At 33.0% G+C, this 20,066-nt stretch overlaps 1 long non-coding RNA gene across 2 annotated transcripts in view; it reads left to right on the forward strand.

The window, feature by feature from the left end:
* LOC147063158 (uncharacterized) overlaps nucleotides 1-20,066 on the forward strand; it is an 81,789-nt gene that overhangs the window by 44,370 nt on the left and 17,353 nt on the right. For both annotated transcript variants that reach the window (XR_015072094.1, XR_015072095.1), the window contains exons 2-3: nucleotides 1,932-2,137; nucleotides 5,369-5,564. This is a non-coding gene — a long non-coding RNA (uncharacterized LOC147063158). The remainder of the gene's footprint in view (nucleotides 1-1,931; nucleotides 2,138-5,368; nucleotides 5,565-20,066) is intronic.

The following is a 20,066-nucleotide window of genomic DNA, read 5'->3' on the forward strand; positions in this document are numbered from 1 at the left end:
AATTTTCATTTTAAATACCTAATCAATAAAAAGTCAGATTATAGCAATTTATCTTGAAGGTAAATAAATAAAGATTAATTCACATAAAGTGATTACCCCACGATGGCCGCGCGGCTTAAGCGTCGGCCTATGGCGTCGTGGGTCCCAGGTTCGAATCCTGGGTCTGGCAAGCACACGTCATATTCTTTTTCAATTTGTGTATGAGTCAGAGTATGGACCTAATAGGTTGAGCAAGTGGCTGACATCCATTTCTCGTAAAAACAAAATCTGTTAATACAAACCTCCATTCTGTTGAGGCCCATATGATCCTATTAGGATCGGATATGGTCGGAAAGTGATTTTATATCAAAGATAAAGAACTCATCATTCTATAATATATAGATAGTAGAGGTGAGTTGAAAATACTGTCACCAGTTTGTGTACTCAAGTATCGAATGAAACTACCCATTCTCAGTACGTGTGGCCCAACAAACTTGTTCCAAAAAACTTGTGATGATATCATCGCGAGTCGCTGGCTAGTTGGTAGACTTTCAATACTATTAACACTAAACGCGCGCGAGCGAGGTAGCACTTGAATACAATTATATTTTAATTTATTAGTCAATACATGCGAGTAACATCATCTTATGTATGAACAAATAGGTTAATAATATAATATAATTAAAGAAAATTCCCTCGGAAATGTGGTGAGGTGACTGAGGTGACGCAGTTTACAATAAAAAAAATCATTGTTATTCATTTTATGTTAAGGTGACGCATCAGTGAAACGCCAAATAATTTTCAACTGTACGCGCGACGAAATTTTGGACTCGCTGCCATTCACTGAGAGAATGTTGACCCAGGAACACGTCACTTTGCTGCGTGATGGCGACGGGTCAATTAATTCTAAAATCGTGTAAAGATGACTAAAAACGTTACCCATTTACTTTAAAAAGAAAACATGTCAATGAATATATTATTATTGTTACTAATAGAACAATAAACAGAACATAAAATGGACGTATGTTGGATTTATATGACAATTAATATTTCGTTTGACAGGCGTCATTTTCACCCGCCACCCGCAATCCGCGCATCGCCTAGCGACGATCTTTTTAGACCGTGCCTCAACTAATGCATGGCCTTAACAAGAATATTATAACATAACACAACACAAAAACAACTCATAAATTTAAAATGTGTTTAAAATTTTATAATAAATGGGACATTTCGAAAACCCCAGCTCAGTGTATTTTTAGCGATTCTATTAAAGCCGATATTTCAAATACTATGGAGTTAAGTTTTAGTTCCAGTTTAGTATGAGACTTATGTCGCATACGCACGCCAACCGCTCTATATAGTATTCCAAATACTAATATGTATTTTGGAACAAGTTTTGATACTTAAATAGTACTTAAAGATTTTAGATACTTAAAAATAAAGTATTTTTTTATACTGGTAGTAAGTATACTTAGTCTTCAAAATCGACCAGTTTTCCCACCTCTAATAGATAGGTATATGGAGTCTATGTGAGCGAATGCGAAGCCGAAAAAAGAATCCCCCGTCTACCGATTAAGTTAGCTGCAATTATTATCAGACATAAAAATGCCAATTACTAATACTTATAATTAAAACATAATAGTAATTATGTTAATATATTTAAAAATAATGTGTTGCAGGAATATCTTCTTATTATTTTATAAAAATGATTTTAGAAAATTACTTATTAATTTGGCCATTGAAAATATATTTTAAAAAAATGTGGATCAAACAACTGAAACGTCAGACACATCTGCTGCTTATTGCATAGTAACCGTCATTACATAATTTTGATAGGCAAACCTCACAAGGTGTCACCCTCAATCACATAATAATTATGCAACATCTTTGGTGATTATAATAATATTCCTAGATTTTACGATTCTCACTCTCTCTTATTTTTTGTATTATAGGATGCACCCGTGTACCGGGTGTTCCAATGAACCAGATGGAAATCGCCTGCGGTAAGGTAGTCGGGCTGGGGAGATGGCTGAGAAGATGTACCTACCTACCTACCCACCTGTGGCGCCAAAAACGTGATAGCATTATTTGAAATCAGCCAGCCCGCTGTGCGATTTAACATGCCGGAGAGAACACTGTGAACATGTACATAATTAAGGTAAATTATTGTAGATTGTAATATATTTTATATCAAATCAAAATAATTTGGAACACCGTCTTCGATAAAATACGATACTTTGTAGCATTGTATTTTGCGGCGTTGTAAACAAAATCATCCACAAAGAAATGCAGAGTATGATAGGTATATACAGAGTGGTCGGAAGAAATATATTTAGCTCTCATCAAACTATACCGTATTTTGGAATCCTCAAGATGCTAATACATGCCAGTATATTATTGTCTTTCAATGCACAATCTCCTTACAATTCAATTACAAACTTCAGGAACATTTTTTTTGATAGCATGCTTCGAAATTTTAAACAAATATTGCAGACTGGTAAAACTATCACCGGTGGCTAAAAATCTTAAGGTTAAAGCGAGCATATCTTGAGCCGATATAGCCTTTTGGAATTTAGTATCTTTTCTTTGGATTGAAGGTGTTACTATACTGAGCAGATGTTCAAAATTGACGAAGATATTTGCTTAAAAATTCTACAATTATACATATTTATCTCTGTTTTTGTTAAAATTGTCAAAAACGAGGAGGCTTTTTAAAATTTAATGAACGAATATGAAAGCAGCACTTGCCACTGATTCAGGTGACATGTTTGCTTAACGTTCAGATGAACCATAGATAAGATACTTGAGCATGAATACTGCGGAGCACATGCGGAGCGACCGTGTTTGCAAAGCACGTCACACGTCTCCTTTTGAACGGTTACAGGTTCACGGAACGCAAATGGTTTGCGAACGTAGTGGATACGCGGCTTTAAGTCTATGGGTATGGAGTAACTCAAATTCGCGGATTAATTGCGTGCATGAAAGTAAAATAATTGTTTTAAATTAATACGGTTCCCATGTAAGTAAGTATTAGTCTTTAATAGGTTAATGTAAATTTTAACATGTACGAAAGTAAATTAATTTTATTATATTAATATCTACTATCGACCGAGGGGAGGGTACTTGGTGGAGTTTGAATTTAAATTTTAGTTGATTAAAGCTTAGTACTATTCCAATTGAGTCGTTTTTTTGCGATCCTGGTTTCCCTTTTCGGCTTTTTCAGGTACTGTCCGCACTCACTGTTAAATACGTACTGACAACGGAAGCACTTTCGCATAATAACCTTTTATAACAGGAAGTAGATCCTTATTTTAGAATTATGGAATTACAAGAAGTTCACAGCATTGTCCTAACGGAAAAACGAAAATTACTTTTAGGTATAACTTTACTGTATAATAGATAATATATTTTCTACAAAATATAATTTCATCATCGTCGACATTTTTCGTCTGCTGCTCGACGAGTCTGCTGCTGGTTGTTGAGGAATAAAAATAAATCATAATAGGTAGGTACTAAAAAGTTGGAGCATATTATATTTTATATTGTATCACTTCCGGCTTCATTTTTGTCAGTTTTTAACTTTTTTAAATTTTGTATTACAATATGTTGAACGTAACTTATTTAATTTTGGTTTAACCAATAATTATTGTTTTTCATAGATACTATTAACAAAGCATTGTAAGCAGCTTCTCGTTTGTTAGCATTGTGGTAGGTACTATAGATCATTTTTATTCCATAAGCAAACACAGTGACGATAAACTGAATTCAGTTCGTGGTTTTTTGACATGGCAGGAGATTCGGGCTTGACAGGCTATCGAGAATACTGACACTTGGACAGACGATTCTGTTTACAGTCAGTTTTCATAGGCAACTCTAAAAACCGATAGAAAATCCATCCTCTATTCATAATATGCATAAATACAATTTTTTGTTTGGAATTCTTAAAAATATACTTATCTAACTCTGAAATAAAATATAAATCTAACCTAACCTAACGTATTTAAAATATATAAAACACATATTCGGGAATTGAAAATCTTACATTGGGTAGATATCTTATTATCATATCTATTAATATCATGCAAAACATGTACCCTTAGGCGGTTTTGAAAGCATAACAATAATTGAACACACATAATTTGAAAACACCTCAGATATACGTATGTAGGTATACCTACTAGAAAATAACTTTTTGAAAAACACGTGCTTTACCAATCGAGCCATGTGGATCCTATCTAATTATGATAAGTAGTTTTTTACATTTGGATTAAGATAAACATAAAGGAACCTGGAGAAAACTAAACCTGAAAACCTGAAAAGGAACTGAAAATTTGATAAATAGAGATATTGAGCTTCAAAGTGTTTACCTACTTGTTTTTAGATACTTTATGTAAATATCATGAACGTGAAAACTATTAAATACTGTGGCTATTATTAATATTTACAATCTATGTTACCAGTTAAACAATATAGAATGCAGTGATATAGCTTTGGTTGATTTTCAATGCAAACAATCACTAGAAATTATTTTACATGAAAAAATCAACAAACAAGTTATTCACTTTTTATTATTCCGTATCACATGCAAAGTCAAATTAATAAGTTATGCATCATAAAACATAACAAAAAATAACTTAATATAAAAATAGAGCACTCCATATTATGATAAAAAAAGACTTCGACTACTTGCCTCTACTCTACTAACTAATTAGCAGTTTTCATAAAAATTTAGACGTTTAGAATATCAGCTGTCTGTTAAACAAAAAGTGAGAAATAATGTTAACAAAATGGGAACTAGGTACACCGATCTCGTTAGCAACTTAAAAATTGGAATATTTTTAGGACTAATTCCCTTTCATAACTTGAAATAGGTGGGTACCTACCTACATAAGTATATTAAAACGTTAATTGGTCTTCAAGTTTATGTCAATCCATTTTTGAAGCGCTTTACAAATTGCGTTAATTTTGGCAGTCGGCTGACTATTTTCTTTTTCTTGCGCAAATTATAATATCTACACTTATAACTTATAACTACAAAAAGTACCCGTCTATATACACTTAATATCCATTCCTTTTATGTACGCTATTATTTTTTCATTGTTTTAGGAGTGTCAAATAAATAAGTAATTTTTATAAATATTATATGCCTACTTATTTCAAAGCATATTATTCATATCAAAGGATAGATTCAGGCTGATGATAATGATGATGACTTAATGAAACAGCTATCAATATTTCAAAAGAATTATTAACAAAATATCTGTTCCCAAATCAATAAGTATGTTCTTATTTATTTAATATGCGTAGTGTCTTGTCTACCACCGACATACATGTGAGTTCCTCTCCATTCTTCTGGGTATTAATACTTACTTAATTGTATTGCTTTCAGCACACCGCGGCCTGAAGTGAAGATTCTTTGAACATCTCTACAGTGGAGTGCGGTGGTGTAGCGGTCGACGTGAAGTCTAGAGTATACAATGGCGTCCATATCACGTGACCAACCCAGATCAGCAGTTCATCTTCACACGTCCTCTTTCATCTCATCTCATGCATAACAAGTTACTCCAAGTCGTGATCACCGCAAGGTATACTGCATACAGCTATATATTAACTAGTCTTTGTAGGCCTGCATAGTAGAGTCCTTACAACCTACGTCAATCATATATTATATAGGTAGGTACCTAGGTAATATGAAAAAATAAAAATGGTCTTGCAAATTTTGCCAAAGTACGGCGATAATAACCTATGTTCATACCAATATTATGCCGGGTCCACACTGGCAACATGTCGCCGGCAACCTCGTTAAATTTTACGATAATTATCATAATTGCTTAAGAAATTTTACGATAATTATGATACTTATCATAAAATTTAACGAGGTTGCCGGCCACATGTTGCCAGTGTGGACCCGGCATTATGTTCAGCTAGGTAGGTACATACTGAATCAGTGGCGGCCGGTGATAATAAAATTAGGGAGTGCAGTTAAAGACATGCATTTTCCTTTTTGTGGTATTGAAAAAAATCGCCAATAGCCTTCAGAGTGGAGGTAGGCTTATGCTTAAATATATAATACATCTTGGGGGCGGGTTGAGAAACGAAACGACGCTCACATTCACTGACAGCATTTATTTATTGTCAAAAAAAAAGTCCAAGCTTCTGGATATGATAGGTATGATGCAAAAGGCATACAAACTCTTTTCGATTTTTATTGTAATACATTTCATATGTGCCAACGTAGTTTCCACGTTTGACACTCCTAACTTCCATAAATTATAACTGATGCAAGTAGTTTAGACATATTATGTCATTGGGACAAAGCCGTAAACTCCTCATTTGTGTAGCTCCGATGGGTAGTACGCGGGTTATGGTCGGTTCAAGTTCACATACTGACGCAATTCGGGAATATCTTATACTCCCCTTTCGGTTATTTGCATCCCACATTCCCCCCATATACCTACGCGCTGTATCATTTTGATAAATACTATGGACCGGTGATTTTTCAACGGGATATAGTTACTATCTGTTAAAAAATTGCTAATACTTTTGTACACCTCAACTCCAGAATTGCACTCCAAATGGGACTGATTTGAAAGACGTATTCAAAATCAAAAATACTTCGGTAACACGAATATTTTATTTGATAGAATAATTTATATTTCTTTTCTTCAATAATTGACATTGGAAAATTGCTTTGTTCATCTTCTGAAAAAATATTTTATTCTCTTTTACGTTGAAAAATAACGCTCATACTCATTGAAATACATAATATTGTAGAAATTTTACAATGTAACGCTTTCGTTAAATAACTATTTCTCTTAGAGTAGTATAAGTAGGTACGTAAAAAGTTGTAGTATGTATATATTATGCAAAGGTTATTAATAGTTTATCAATTACTTACAAGTTTACTTTGCTCTAGGAATAATAAAATTATTTAATTTTTAAAGGTATAGTAATTATAAAATTGGTATTTGTATGTTGAGATTGCTACACCTAACTTAATGATCACAATATCACTCTAGTCGATATTGTGATCGATTCAATATTATATGGCAAAGAACGGAGCATTTACCTCATAACGTACGAAATAATAATATAATAATTTGAAATATTACGCGGAAATCTTGTACCGACTTCAAAAGCGTTTGTGAGTTGTATTATTCGCGCCAGTCAAACACAGTATTGTCGTGAAATGTCGTATGCGCTCGTAAGCTCAGATTGGGAGGAACAGTGTTCCAAGTGGGGTAAATATTGCACGTTCGGAAATAAAAAAAGATCACAACTGAGCCCACATTATCGGAAGCGTGAAAAAAAATCATCGCCAGGCGGTTCGATTTCTCTCCTGCACAATTAATACTACGAAAGACGTACCTATGCATACATGCAAGCCGCCAGAAATTACGCGCATGTTATGCGTGCAGACGGCGACAAATTAAAGTTATTTTACAATAACTAATTCATACAATATGTAGGTATTTTAATACGTACTTATTATTACATAGTTATGCAATAATTTGGGAGATCAGTGCACCTTTACTCCTATACAAGAGCCGTCCCTGTACTGAATAATTTTACAATATTTAATGTTTCTAATACAACATTATCATTTATGAATGGAATAATAAATTATAAATGTAGGTACCTACGTATACGTATACTTAGTATGTTCAGAAATATTTCACGTTTAAATTATTGTTACATGTCATGATAAAGTTTAATAAACGTTTAGTATGTATCTATCAAACTTTTGCAACAGTAATTTATAAGTCACTAACCACAATGAAACGTTGAAATTGTGCCACGATAAATCTAAATGTAATCATGAAGTTACATCAAAATATAATTTTTCAGAAATTCAGTTATATACAAAATTAATTGAATCTTTCATTCATTCGGTAGATACTACACTTAATACTGCAATGAACTTAAAATGAATGTCGTTACATGAAAATGTAATAATATACCTAGTTTCGTAAATATTTTTTTTTATAATACCGAATGGATTTAAAGTCTTCTCGGCGTCAAGGCTAAGATCAAAGTATATTGAAGTTTATCTGCCGATTTTTTCCCCAATATTTTTGTGTGCTGGAAAATTATGCAGTGTATTGCTTTCTTTTCCTAGTCACTGTAATTACTTTTTAAGTTATGTGTTTGTAATTGTATTATTAGTAATCGGATCACCAGTGAGAGAGGCGGACATAATTATTTCGCAATATAATGCATAACGTAATGTATGTATGTCATGCCCGACCATTTGTAAAACAATCATCCAGTTTTACTCAATTAATACCGCCTATAATGGAATCAAATATACTCATCAACTCATATCTCTTGGCTACAATTATTGTTCATATAAAAACAAAATTATACCTAAACTTGAACATGATAATTAAATAACATTCGACGTAATAGACATTGAACGATGTCGTTTTGTTTCTGTGTTGTATTCCGCACCCTGCTTCTATACAAGAAAAAGATTAAAACCATTGAAAAGGCCGAAAATGGGATGAACTGAAATTTATTTATTTTTCATAATATTAGATATATATTATAAAATTTAATCAATACCAATCATTTCTCATTTTCAATCATTTAAGCTGTAACGTATCTATATGTTTATAAAGAAGTGGGTATCGGGTTTAAATTGAGAGTCTGGCACATTCACATGTTACTCTATTAACTATTTGATTAACTAATGCTTTCTGAATCCACTTGTAATTAGGATAAACAATTTTTGTGGGATTCTAATGGAATCGATCCACTGTAAGATGAAAGCCTCTTCTAGCTCCTTCCACTCTTTCCAGTCCCTAGTTCTTTGGCGTCTTTATGAGACCGTCGATCCAGGCGGTTTACGACGTCCCTATGGTATTTTAATACTTCTTGGGTACCACTGTATGACATATTTTATTTAGCGGTTGTTCATTCGCCGAGCAACATGCTGGCCCATTGCCATTGTATCAATTTCGTGACTTCTATCCCACCGAGTAAGTATAAGTTCCCTTGTCTGCCTCTTCATCCATTGGTTTATTATGTGATTCACATTTTTCGTGTATACGAGTATACGTGAGTACCTACTGGTAGCACTTGGTTGAACACTTAATGCTTTGAACACAGTGGCCAATAGAAAGTCACGTTTATATACTATCGAAGCGATACAATGTGCCCCGTTTAGGTCTACCTGGTCTGCGAGCAACCTCGTCATAATATAAAATATTTCCTTTGTCATTATTACGATAATATTATAGTATGGTGGTTAAAAAGAAATGATCTTCGCTTTTAATTTTGCAATATTTCGATTATTTTCTTTGCAATAAATGGGTTATGAATAACGCATAAAGGTTCAATAAATAAAAATACATATCAATATTTACATTAATATATTGTTATGTATCAATTTTATTTAAATTCGTATTTATCTTTTGAAAAAATATTTATTTAGACATGAATTATATGTCAGTACTATACGACCCAAAGAGGTTCGACGGTCTTTTATACGGCCATATATTTATGACACATCATTATACGGTGAAGTGTGATACGGCGAACTGTATACGTTCAAGTTTCCGGATACGTTTGCAACCAATGCTGAAAATTCTATAGAAGCGCTTTCCCTATAAATTTGAGTGGAATTGGTTAGATTGAGAAACGACGGGACGCTAAAACTGACCTTCGCCGATGTTACATTGGCTATTTTCTGGATTTCGGTTAATAAAGAATATCCTCGGATTTCCGACAAGGCTATCGCAGTTCAGCTCCCATTTCCTATGACATAAATCTAGGTGAGCAAAGTTTTTCAACTCAAGTTATAATTTAAAATAATTAGCAGTCTTGCTTGAAAGGTCTTGACCGACAACTTCGGGTTGCTCTTTCAAATATCAAGTGTCAAGTCAAAATATATAAAACTTTTACGGTCATTGAAACAAGCTCTATACTATCTATCAGTGGCGAAGGGTGGAGGTAGGCTGTTAAGATCTGCCATAAATAGTGCACATTAACATTTTTCAGTCAAATGTATATGTTTTTATTGAAATAAGACTACAATTTACAGATGGTATTGGTTGGGTTTTAAAAATCAATTAAGCCCTGTCTTAAGCAAACAATAATAGTATTGGTATATTTTAGGCGATATGACAAAATTGTGCACATTTTTTCATTCTTACTTATTTGTTTCCGTTAGATTTCGAATACGTATTACACATATTGTTGGTTCATTTTTTTAATTCATCAAGCTATGCCTAAACCAAACTATAATAGATAAAAATTATTATTCTATCTATAAAATATCCAAATTTATGTATGATTTAATTGCATAATTTTGAGTATTTTTTGACTATTATCTATTATGGCTTGGTTTCGCAGGGTTTAATTGAATTTTAAAAACTAACTAACACCATCTGTAAAATGAAGTCTTATGTCAATGAAAACAAGTATGTATGACTGACAAAGTTTAGTGTGCACTATTTATGGCGGATCTTAACAGCCTACCTCCACCCTTCGCCGGTGCTATCTATGTATATTTATAATACCAATACATGGAAATATGTATGTAAATTTTTAGTTCTTCATTGTGTGTTTTTTTTGTACTTATATTTAATTATTTATCAAAAAAAAATAATATAAATTAATGTAATTTTGGTGCATGGCCCCCACTAGGGGGGAGCTGACAGGAGACCCGGCGTGGCAGGTCAATCAGATAAGTGAGATAAACACAAATTACTAATTTGCATTAATAGTAACAAAGTCGCCTGCGGCGCTATTTTACTACGCTGGTATTAATATTTTAAAATATGCGATTGTAGGATACAATTTATAATAATTATTATGTTAATACTCGACAATTAATAAAAATATTCTTAAATTCAAAAAATGTGAAAAATTGATTGTTTTTTTAATTAGGTACAATAAAAATAAATCATTATCAAGTCACCAATAATTATTATTTTTGTATACAAAAATCAGTTTTCCTTGAAAAAATGGATTTACGATAGATTTGGATAATTAATGTCGGTGTGCGTCTTATTTTAAAATTAGTTGATTAGACGGAATAATTATGTTATAACGAGATAGATATACGAAATATATCGTTTCTAGAAGTGATCCGGAATCCATTGCAATGCATCCAACTTTTTCCCCCGTAAATTCAAAATGATAGTACTTGCGGACTTTTATGTCGTACATAGTACGCGGGCCAAAATTATAGTACATATACTATAATTATGGTACGGTTGGCATCATTGCGCCGGACATAAGTACACCCACCACTACTCCCACCTTTCGCAAGTCTTTCCTCTCACCCCGCTTCATCTCGTAATGCCACTCGAGATTCGAGTAGTTAGTCAGTAGTCAGCCAACTCGCGGACGCATCCACTCAGTGAATCAGGTTGTGTTCAATTCGTAGGCGAAAGATTAAAATGGATATGGATATTTTAAACAAAAAGTCCCCCATGCCCAATGAAGTAAGTAACATGAATTAATATACTCATATAAGTCATAGACCGTATTAATGATTGTAGTATTTTTTTTTCGTTAATATAATATAATATACATAATAATTAATATTATTAAGTAAACAGGGTTTTCTATTTTTAATGTTGGAATTTTTTACCATGTTCTATCCTTAGAAGATCGTAAAGGCCTTCACATGGTGAAGGTTATTTCATTTTGTTTTTTGCAACAAGTTGATGTTAATCACCAGTGAACAATTAATGGCATCTTCTGGTTTACCCTACTGGGTGTAGTATTAGTGGCAAAAGGTGGAGGTAGGCTGTTAAAATCCGATATAAATAGTTCTCACTAAACTTTCTCAGTCATACGTGTTTGTTTTCATTGAACTAAGATTATAATGTGCACAGAGTGTTGGGTTATCTTTTTTAAATCAATTAAACCCTGTCTAAACCAAACTATAATAGTTTTGTTTGGCTATGGGTGCTCCAACAAAAATAGTGCAAAATCATAGGTACCTGTTTTTTCCGTTGAATTAAGAATACATAAATTACAGATTGTATTTTTGTAATATTTTTAAAATTCACATAAAACAATGTACAAAAACAAGTATCGCATTAATTATAAAGTAGTAGAATATTTTGAATAAATTCTTTATTTTTTTTTATAGATATATTGTGTGGCCCAACGCTCAGTAATAATTTTTTGGCCGACCAAACGATTTGGGTTGGACATTCCTGCTCTAATTAGTCTAATTATTAGGTGACTACTCTGACTCCAAGCAAACATGTGTATTTTCCAGACCAAGGATTCGAACCCGACATTATAAGCCGGCGACTGGGTGCCAATCGGTGAAATAATTAGTTATTAGAATAGGTAGGTATACCTACTAGTTACCTTAATATTATTCGCACTATTTCGACGGGGGTAGGAAGGCACCTACTAGGTACCTAGAGTACTGAAGGGTGGAGGTAGGCTGTTAGATCCGCCATAAATAGTGCACATTAAACTTTGTTAGTTGTACATATTTGTTTTTATTGAACTGAGACTACAATTTACAGATGGTGATGGTTAGTTTTTTAAAACCAATTAAACCCTGCCTAAACTAAACCATAATAATTTTGGTATAGGTAACTACTTTGGGCGATACGACAAAATTGTGCACACTTTTTCATTCATACTTATTTGTTTTCATTGTCATATTATTATTACGCATTGTTGATTCATTTTTTTAAATCCATTAAACTCTACCTCAGGGGTTCACAAACTTTTTCGTCAGGATAATTTTGACATCAAAAATATTTGGCGTGCCCGCCCTGCCCTGTCTTTTGTAAATATTTTCTGTTTTTAAAAAACATAAGTAGCAAAAAAATAAAAAAAAATATTTTATTATGTAAACTTATATTTTTACTAAATATACATTAGATATTATTACAGTTATTAATATACTTACCATGTGATTTATGCAATTGTTTGTTTGAAACGAAATCCTGCAATCTAGGCTCAAATTTTGTGGTGTGAATACGCAAAACAGATGCGATATGGTTGTCTGTTAATTTTGATCTTTTGTTTGATTTAGTAATGCTCATTGTAGAAAATGTTTTTCCACAAATATAGGTAGTACCTACTTCCAAATAAAGAATCCATTTGATGAGCATGTTTAACTATATTTGGATATACCTCAAGTGAAAGTCCTTTGTAGAATTCAATTAAATTCATATCACGATAAGATGTTTTTACTTCCACGTTATCTTGCAAATCTATTAATACAAACTGCATATTTATGAGAACAGCGTTCGGGTTACATGAAAAGGGATCTTGAAAAATATTAAAATTCATTTGATGTTTCTTAACATCCAGGAAGCACTTTTAGAAGGAAGTATTTTTCTGATCACAGAATACTGGAAGCCTTGGTAGATTCATTCAAAAGAGTCTGACATGCTTCCAAATGACAAACATTTCCAACATCGAATTGTTGTTGAATAAGTCGAACATTTTGGTCTGAAGCCTTCACATAGGTAATTAAAGAGATCGGAAATATCCACATTATTTCTTTGGAGTTTTATATTCAACTCAGTGAGAATTCCAGTAATGTCAAAAAAGAATGCCAGGTTACACAACCAATTAATATCGCGTAACTCAAGAAGATCATTGTGATTTTGACATAGAAATTCTGCTACTTCTTTCCGCATATCGAAAAAGTATTTTAATGTGACACCTGTACTCAACCACTGAACAGCTGAATAATAAACCACATCTCCAAACTTGGCTTCACACTCATTAGTGAACTTCTGAACTTGACGTTGATTCAAAGCATTATTTTGATGAAATTAACTGTTTTTACCACAACGCACAACATTCATAACATTATCCATACGCAATCCACGAGCAGCAAGAGCTTCTTGATAAATAATTCAATGGAAATTAATAATATTTGTTCCGGTTCCTTCAATAACTTTTTGTATAAAATAACAAAGTGTGACCATTCAATCTTGCCAGAGGACACCTATTTAATTTTGTAACTGTAGTTTTTAATATTCGATATGAAGCATAAAAAATAATCCTACAGATTTAACATAAATCTCGCGGGACACATCAAAAAGTCACGCGGGACAAAAATTGGCCCGAAGAACACACTTTGTGAACCCCTGATCTACCTTAACTAAATTAAAATAGAAAATATTATTCTGACACCCCGTAAGTCCGAGTAGGGAGGGGAGACGGGGCCACGCGGCCGATCCGACCTCCGCGCTCGACTCTCCGGTCCTCGTAGCGTGCCGTCGGCAGAACGCGGGAGCCACACGACCAGCTTCCACCTTTCGACTAGCTCAGAATAGTTCAAGGCGGTCAATAGTAGCTGGTTTTTAGTTCGGTAGAGCACGTTCAGTGTAAGGTAGGTCTTGACAGTTGGGGGTAAATGCAGGATTGACGGGATGGTAAAATGACGAACGCACGTTGTTCGTAGCACAAATCGTTGCCGAAAGTTTTATTATTAATAAGGGTTCACAACAAAAACAAAAAAAATTACATACTCAACAGAATACACAATTATTAAGTTTTCACAGTTTATAAATTTTGAACAGCCCTAATTTTTTTTTAAATGGGCGCCTAGGCTGTCAATTAAAATCTAAAGGATCTAATCCTTCCACGTTCGTAACACGTGTACGCTGAAATTATTCTTTTCACAATAGGCGAAAACCCTAGGAATGGTTCGCGAGGACACACAGTCCTATCCAACGACCTCGGTGGTACTACTTTCCTTCTCCCCTTTTCGACCCCTCGTATCCTTAGATGGATTAGGCGAGAGTCTCGCACCTCTCTGATTGGCCGGTCAGATCAGGCGAAGAAATTTTATTCGTCAATTTTAGGGATTCCCCAGGAGGCCTTTCGCGGGTTAATCCAACCCGCTTATCCGCCCGCGGCTACCGACTGCATTTGGCAGGGGTAAAAAAATCCTGGACTGAAAACTTCGCGAACACACTTTCGTTCACGAGGTTTTACATATAGTGGATTACAAACAAAAAATAATAAAATAATACCTATTACATTTAAAAATATTTATCAGAATAACACTTCCGCAAGGAAATTCCACGATACATAATTCGAGATACTTGTCGACATAGGTACATAAATTCAATTTCACTTTTCACCAACAGTGTTACTAATTTTGAAATACCTGCAATGATAGTTATCATTATTACAATTGATACAGAAGGGCCGTCGGCTTCAATTGAAAGTTATAAAAATTAACATGGGTAATCCACAACGAAAATTTACGGAAAGAATGTAATCTATAATAATCATTAAATTATTAGTTAGACGCAAGAGATATCAAAATAAAAATGTAAATAAAAACAATACCTCCCACGGGGGGCAACCTAATAAAACAATTCACTCGTAAAGTTTAGCACTCCTGGGTTACACCGGGAGTTTCTTTACCTGCGCAGGTATATTATTTTAAAAAAAAACCCGCCTTCTCTTGCCTTAATAACGACCCAAGGTTTTACCTGTTCAAAATTTTGTAAAAATTTAAATTTAAATTCCCGCGCTGTGTCCTTTAACTACGTACTCATTACATTTTGTTTCGAATTGTTATCAATCTTGCGTGATCAGCCTCTATCTCGCGTATCTGGTAATTTGAACATTTATAGGTAATTAATACAAATAAAAGTATAGAGCATTCCACCTGATCGAGCAGCGACAAAGGGAAATCCGGTTTGGCGGACTACAAAAAACATGAATGTGGCATCCATAACTTCGCTCGTACTTTACCCTTAAGGGGTCCTCTATTCACGTATAAACGTGGAGGTATCAATTCTATATGATAAATTTTCAAAGTTATATGTGATTTAATTGCATAATTTTAGATATTTTATAGAGGCGAGTATTTTTTGACTATTTTCTATTATGGCTTGGTTTTCAAAGGGTTTATTTGAATTTTAAAAACTAACCAACACCATCTGTAAATTGTAGTCTTATTTCAATGAAAACAAATACGTATGACTGACAAAGTTGAGTGTGCACCATTTACGGCGGATCTCAACAGCCTATCTCCACCATTCGCCACTGGTACTAGGTAGGTATACTACCTATAACTTGATGTATCGTATCTTGAATAATTGAATCACAAATTTTCATTTTGCCGTCATACTGGGATATATTTTAAGTCCCCCCTGCTGCCATCAGCCGTGTATTTCTTTAACGGTGAGTTATTTTTTAATGTGCACAGAGTAACTTATTTAAGAAAACCTGCATTTAATCAATAGTTACGGAACTAATAACATAAAAATATTTTTCTACTTAAAAATTAATTTACAAATTAGAAGATGTAGCGGCCATTACTTCGAAAAGTGACCCACAAATGGCGCTTCTCATTTGCCTGGAAGTCGCAATATGTATTTTAAAACAAAATCGAAATGCGTGTTTGAGATCCCAACTGGTTATTGGCAAATTTATATTTCTTAAGTTCACAATACGCAAACATATTATTAAATGTTATGCGAAATAACGATATCGAAATAAAAATAATAATGTTTTTGTTTTTTTATTTAATCAGCATTTTGTAGGTATATGACCTATATTATAGCCTCACTCAAGTTCATTTTAAACAGTCAATTGTAATTTTGTTATCAGAATTAGACCACAAAACGTTTATAAATGTGTATTAAGGTGGAGGTTATATTAACGGACTTTTCGTGAGGAATGGTTATTAGCCACTCGCTTAGCCCATTTTGCACCCATGGCAGCCAAGTTCAGGTTCAGGTCGTCTGTAAAGCCATGGGTCACGGCCCACGGATTTGAATCCGAAGCTGAACAATTAATATAGTAGGTACCTTCATAGGTAGGTATGTTGTTTTTTGAAGTATGTGAAAGTTATAATGACATATTACCTACCTATGTTGCTTTTTTCTGTTAGGTTAAATCTGTGCTCAAAGAAAAGATTGATGATATCTGTGTTCCATGTATGTGCAGAATTATTTGAAAATTGTCTTCTGATTCTGCTATAATAATATGTACCTGTAGGTACAAGTGGAGAGCTATATACTTTGCTTTTGTCCACTTCACGGTTGAAGAAAAATACACTTTGATTCAGTGGCGAACTCATTTTCCATATACCTAGCAGGCAGTGTACCTACCTACTATTCGTACATTTTTAAATGGTGCGTATTTTTCACAATTTGTGTGTAAAACGTCAACCAAAGAATTTTAGCCTAGCACTTAGTAGGAATTCACTATGTCTGTGTTTTTAGGTACCACTCAGTGGTGATTTATCGATTAGGTAATATTTTTAACCCTTACAAGCTTCGTGGTTTCATTATTATGCCACAGTTTTGAATATTTTTCACGATTCGGCGTTGTGGTATTTGTCTCCAACCACAGTGTTATTATTATTTAACGGACGCCATCTATTAGAAAAAAATATAAGATTTGAAAAATTCCATTACGCTATGGTAATGTAGGATTCTATCTGTGGCCTCATTTGACATTTGCTGCTTGTTGTGACTAGACTTGAGTATTGTAAGTATTTTTGAACTGCTTGTAGACATGGCTGGTAAGTACTTATTTTGTACATACATTATATACAGCAGATTGAGATTATGATATGTATTTATGTTTTTATGTTATAAGTTGATTTTTATAGTCTAAATATAGTGTGGTATATATTATAACTAACCTCAAAGCTGCATACAATTGTAACAATACTGTTTTTTTTTTTAAATTGACAGAAAAAGCCATAAATGGTGGCCGAGAATTTTCCGGCATTTTCTTGACGTAGTCGTTGTAAATTCATTTATTACCTATACACAACGATCCACAGATTCCAGCATGACCTTAAAATTTTTTCGACTGGCTGTAATAACTGGTTTGATACGTGCTGGTATTGAAATAGATCAAAAGGATAAACATTGCTAACGGTAATGCTTTCAAAGTGCATTTTCCTGAATATAGACTTCAAGAAGATGTGATTTGTGTAGTACCAGAGAAAAACCTCGTAGAACAATAAATTGTAGTCTGTATTTTACTATATATGGTAAATACATTTTAACTTTCAAATTGTTTTCTTCGAAAATACATGTTAATCATAATTTTAGTGATATTGCTGCTTTGTGGTTTATTAAATAAACCACCTAAAAATCATACTTAGAAATAAAAAAAATACGTTTGAAATTTTATTTTACATGGTTTTAATAAAATTTACCGAAAAAAAATCTAAAAAGTTACAAAACTCACAAAGCTGCTTGTAAAGGGGGCTCTAAAAGATTACAAAGAGAAATGACCATGTGTCTAATAGTCAATTTTGCTTGGCAAAGAATATGCCTTTTTTTCCAGAAAACTTTTATATTAGTAAAATGTCAGATAGTCTATAAAACCAATTTCGTAAAAAATGCACTTGGTCACTTTCTCTTGTATGACGACGATATAATTATAGTATCCAAATCGATCAAAAGACAAAGACATTTAGGTTTTGTTAATACTGTGTACGTTCAATCTTGGAAATACATAGGTTTAATTAATGGAGTAAATAATATTGTACCTAATATAAATAATAATGTGAAAGTAAAACAGTTTTATTTATTTATGAAAAGATAACAAAAACAAATAATACAAGTTCAATTAAAATAAAAAATAACACTGTGCTGACAATAAATACAATAGGTATAAAAAATTAAAGATTTGATTAATTAAAACATTATTATGAATAATATTCCCGAAGTAATACCAAAGCATGAAGGGTTTTTTTTAGTTTTTTCTGATGTTGTTACGATTATTTAAGACAGCAAAAAATGGTTACCTATTTATTATCTGGTGATTCCCCCTGTGACCAGTGGGTCTCCAGAATAGCATTTTCTGGTAGAAACGTCTCGCTAAATGTTTCTTGACATATTTATTCTATTTCTCAAATTCATATCACGGATGTTACCAGAATCAGACATATTATGTGGATTCTTTAAATTTAAGTTAGGTAAATTATTTACAAATCTAAACGATTTTCGTTTATAAAATTTTGTAGAATCAATATTGTGGTTAGTGTTTACATTTATTATATGAGATTGCTGTTTCTGATAGTAAAGACTTAATGAATGGGTTAGCGAGATTAAAAATAGTAAATTAAATCATAGTTTAAGGCCTTCCCGCTTCATAAATCTAATTAGTCAGCCAAATAAGAAACTGTCGTAAAAAGTATGAGATCATGGTGGAATCACTTTGTCAAAAGTGCGAAGTATTGTTATTTTCCAATCTTTCTGATTTTTATTAATTTAGGTATGTGAAAAAATAAAATGAATTAGCAACACATGTGTAATAAATCAAACTTCATTTAAACTCAGTTTATTTCTAATGGTAGTTAGGTATATGTTATTGAGAGTATTTTGTTCTGTTATATTTTCGTTTTTATTTTATTTTCCATAAAAATTGATAAAAAAAATCAATCTCGAAAGTTTCGAGATTATGTTTACCAATCTCGGGATCGGAATCCCTAGTATCCAGGTAGAGGTAGATAAATCAGCAGAAGAAGCATTTTAATTCTCTTGAGAGTGGCTACATTTTCTAGGGACCTTCGTCACTTCGTCAATTGGTAAGGTACTATCAGCGCCGGCGCGAGGTTATTTGGTGCCCTAGGCAACGTTTATTTGCGTGCCCCCTTTTTTACAAATTGTCTCATTTTTTCGAAGTAATAAAAAAACATTAACGGATCATTAGACATAATAATTAATAGACACTTATTAATAAAATAATTTTAGATTCTTCCAAAAATTTTAATTTAATAAATCATTATAAAACGAACACACGCGCACAAGAGAAAAATCATAAGAAAATTATAAACTCTTTATTTTTAATTTAATTTAATATTTTATTCCACTATAAAGAGCAGTAGGTACTTCTGGTGGTGGCATGGATTTTGAAAGTCTTCGAGCTACTGCTAGAAGCTCACTGCATATATTGTTAGCATCAATATCTTTGTTAGCATTATGAGTCAAAGCATTTTCTAAATTTTTGCAGTTGACAAGTAGGTATATCTGCAGGTGGGAAGCCAAATAATATATTATGTTGCTCCAATTGTTTGAATCTCTCTTCGATAGATTGCATAGCCATATCTAAAACTGGATAGTAGAAACCTATGTTGTATTGCTGTTTAGGTTCTTGGG

This window comes from Rhyacophila brunnea, unplaced genomic scaffold (assembly GCF_057557595.1).
Source record: "Rhyacophila brunnea isolate RB1 unplaced genomic scaffold, BYU_Rbru_1.0 scaffold_9, whole genome shotgun sequence".
NCBI lineage: Eukaryota > Metazoa > Arthropoda > Insecta > Trichoptera > Rhyacophilidae > Rhyacophila > Rhyacophila brunnea.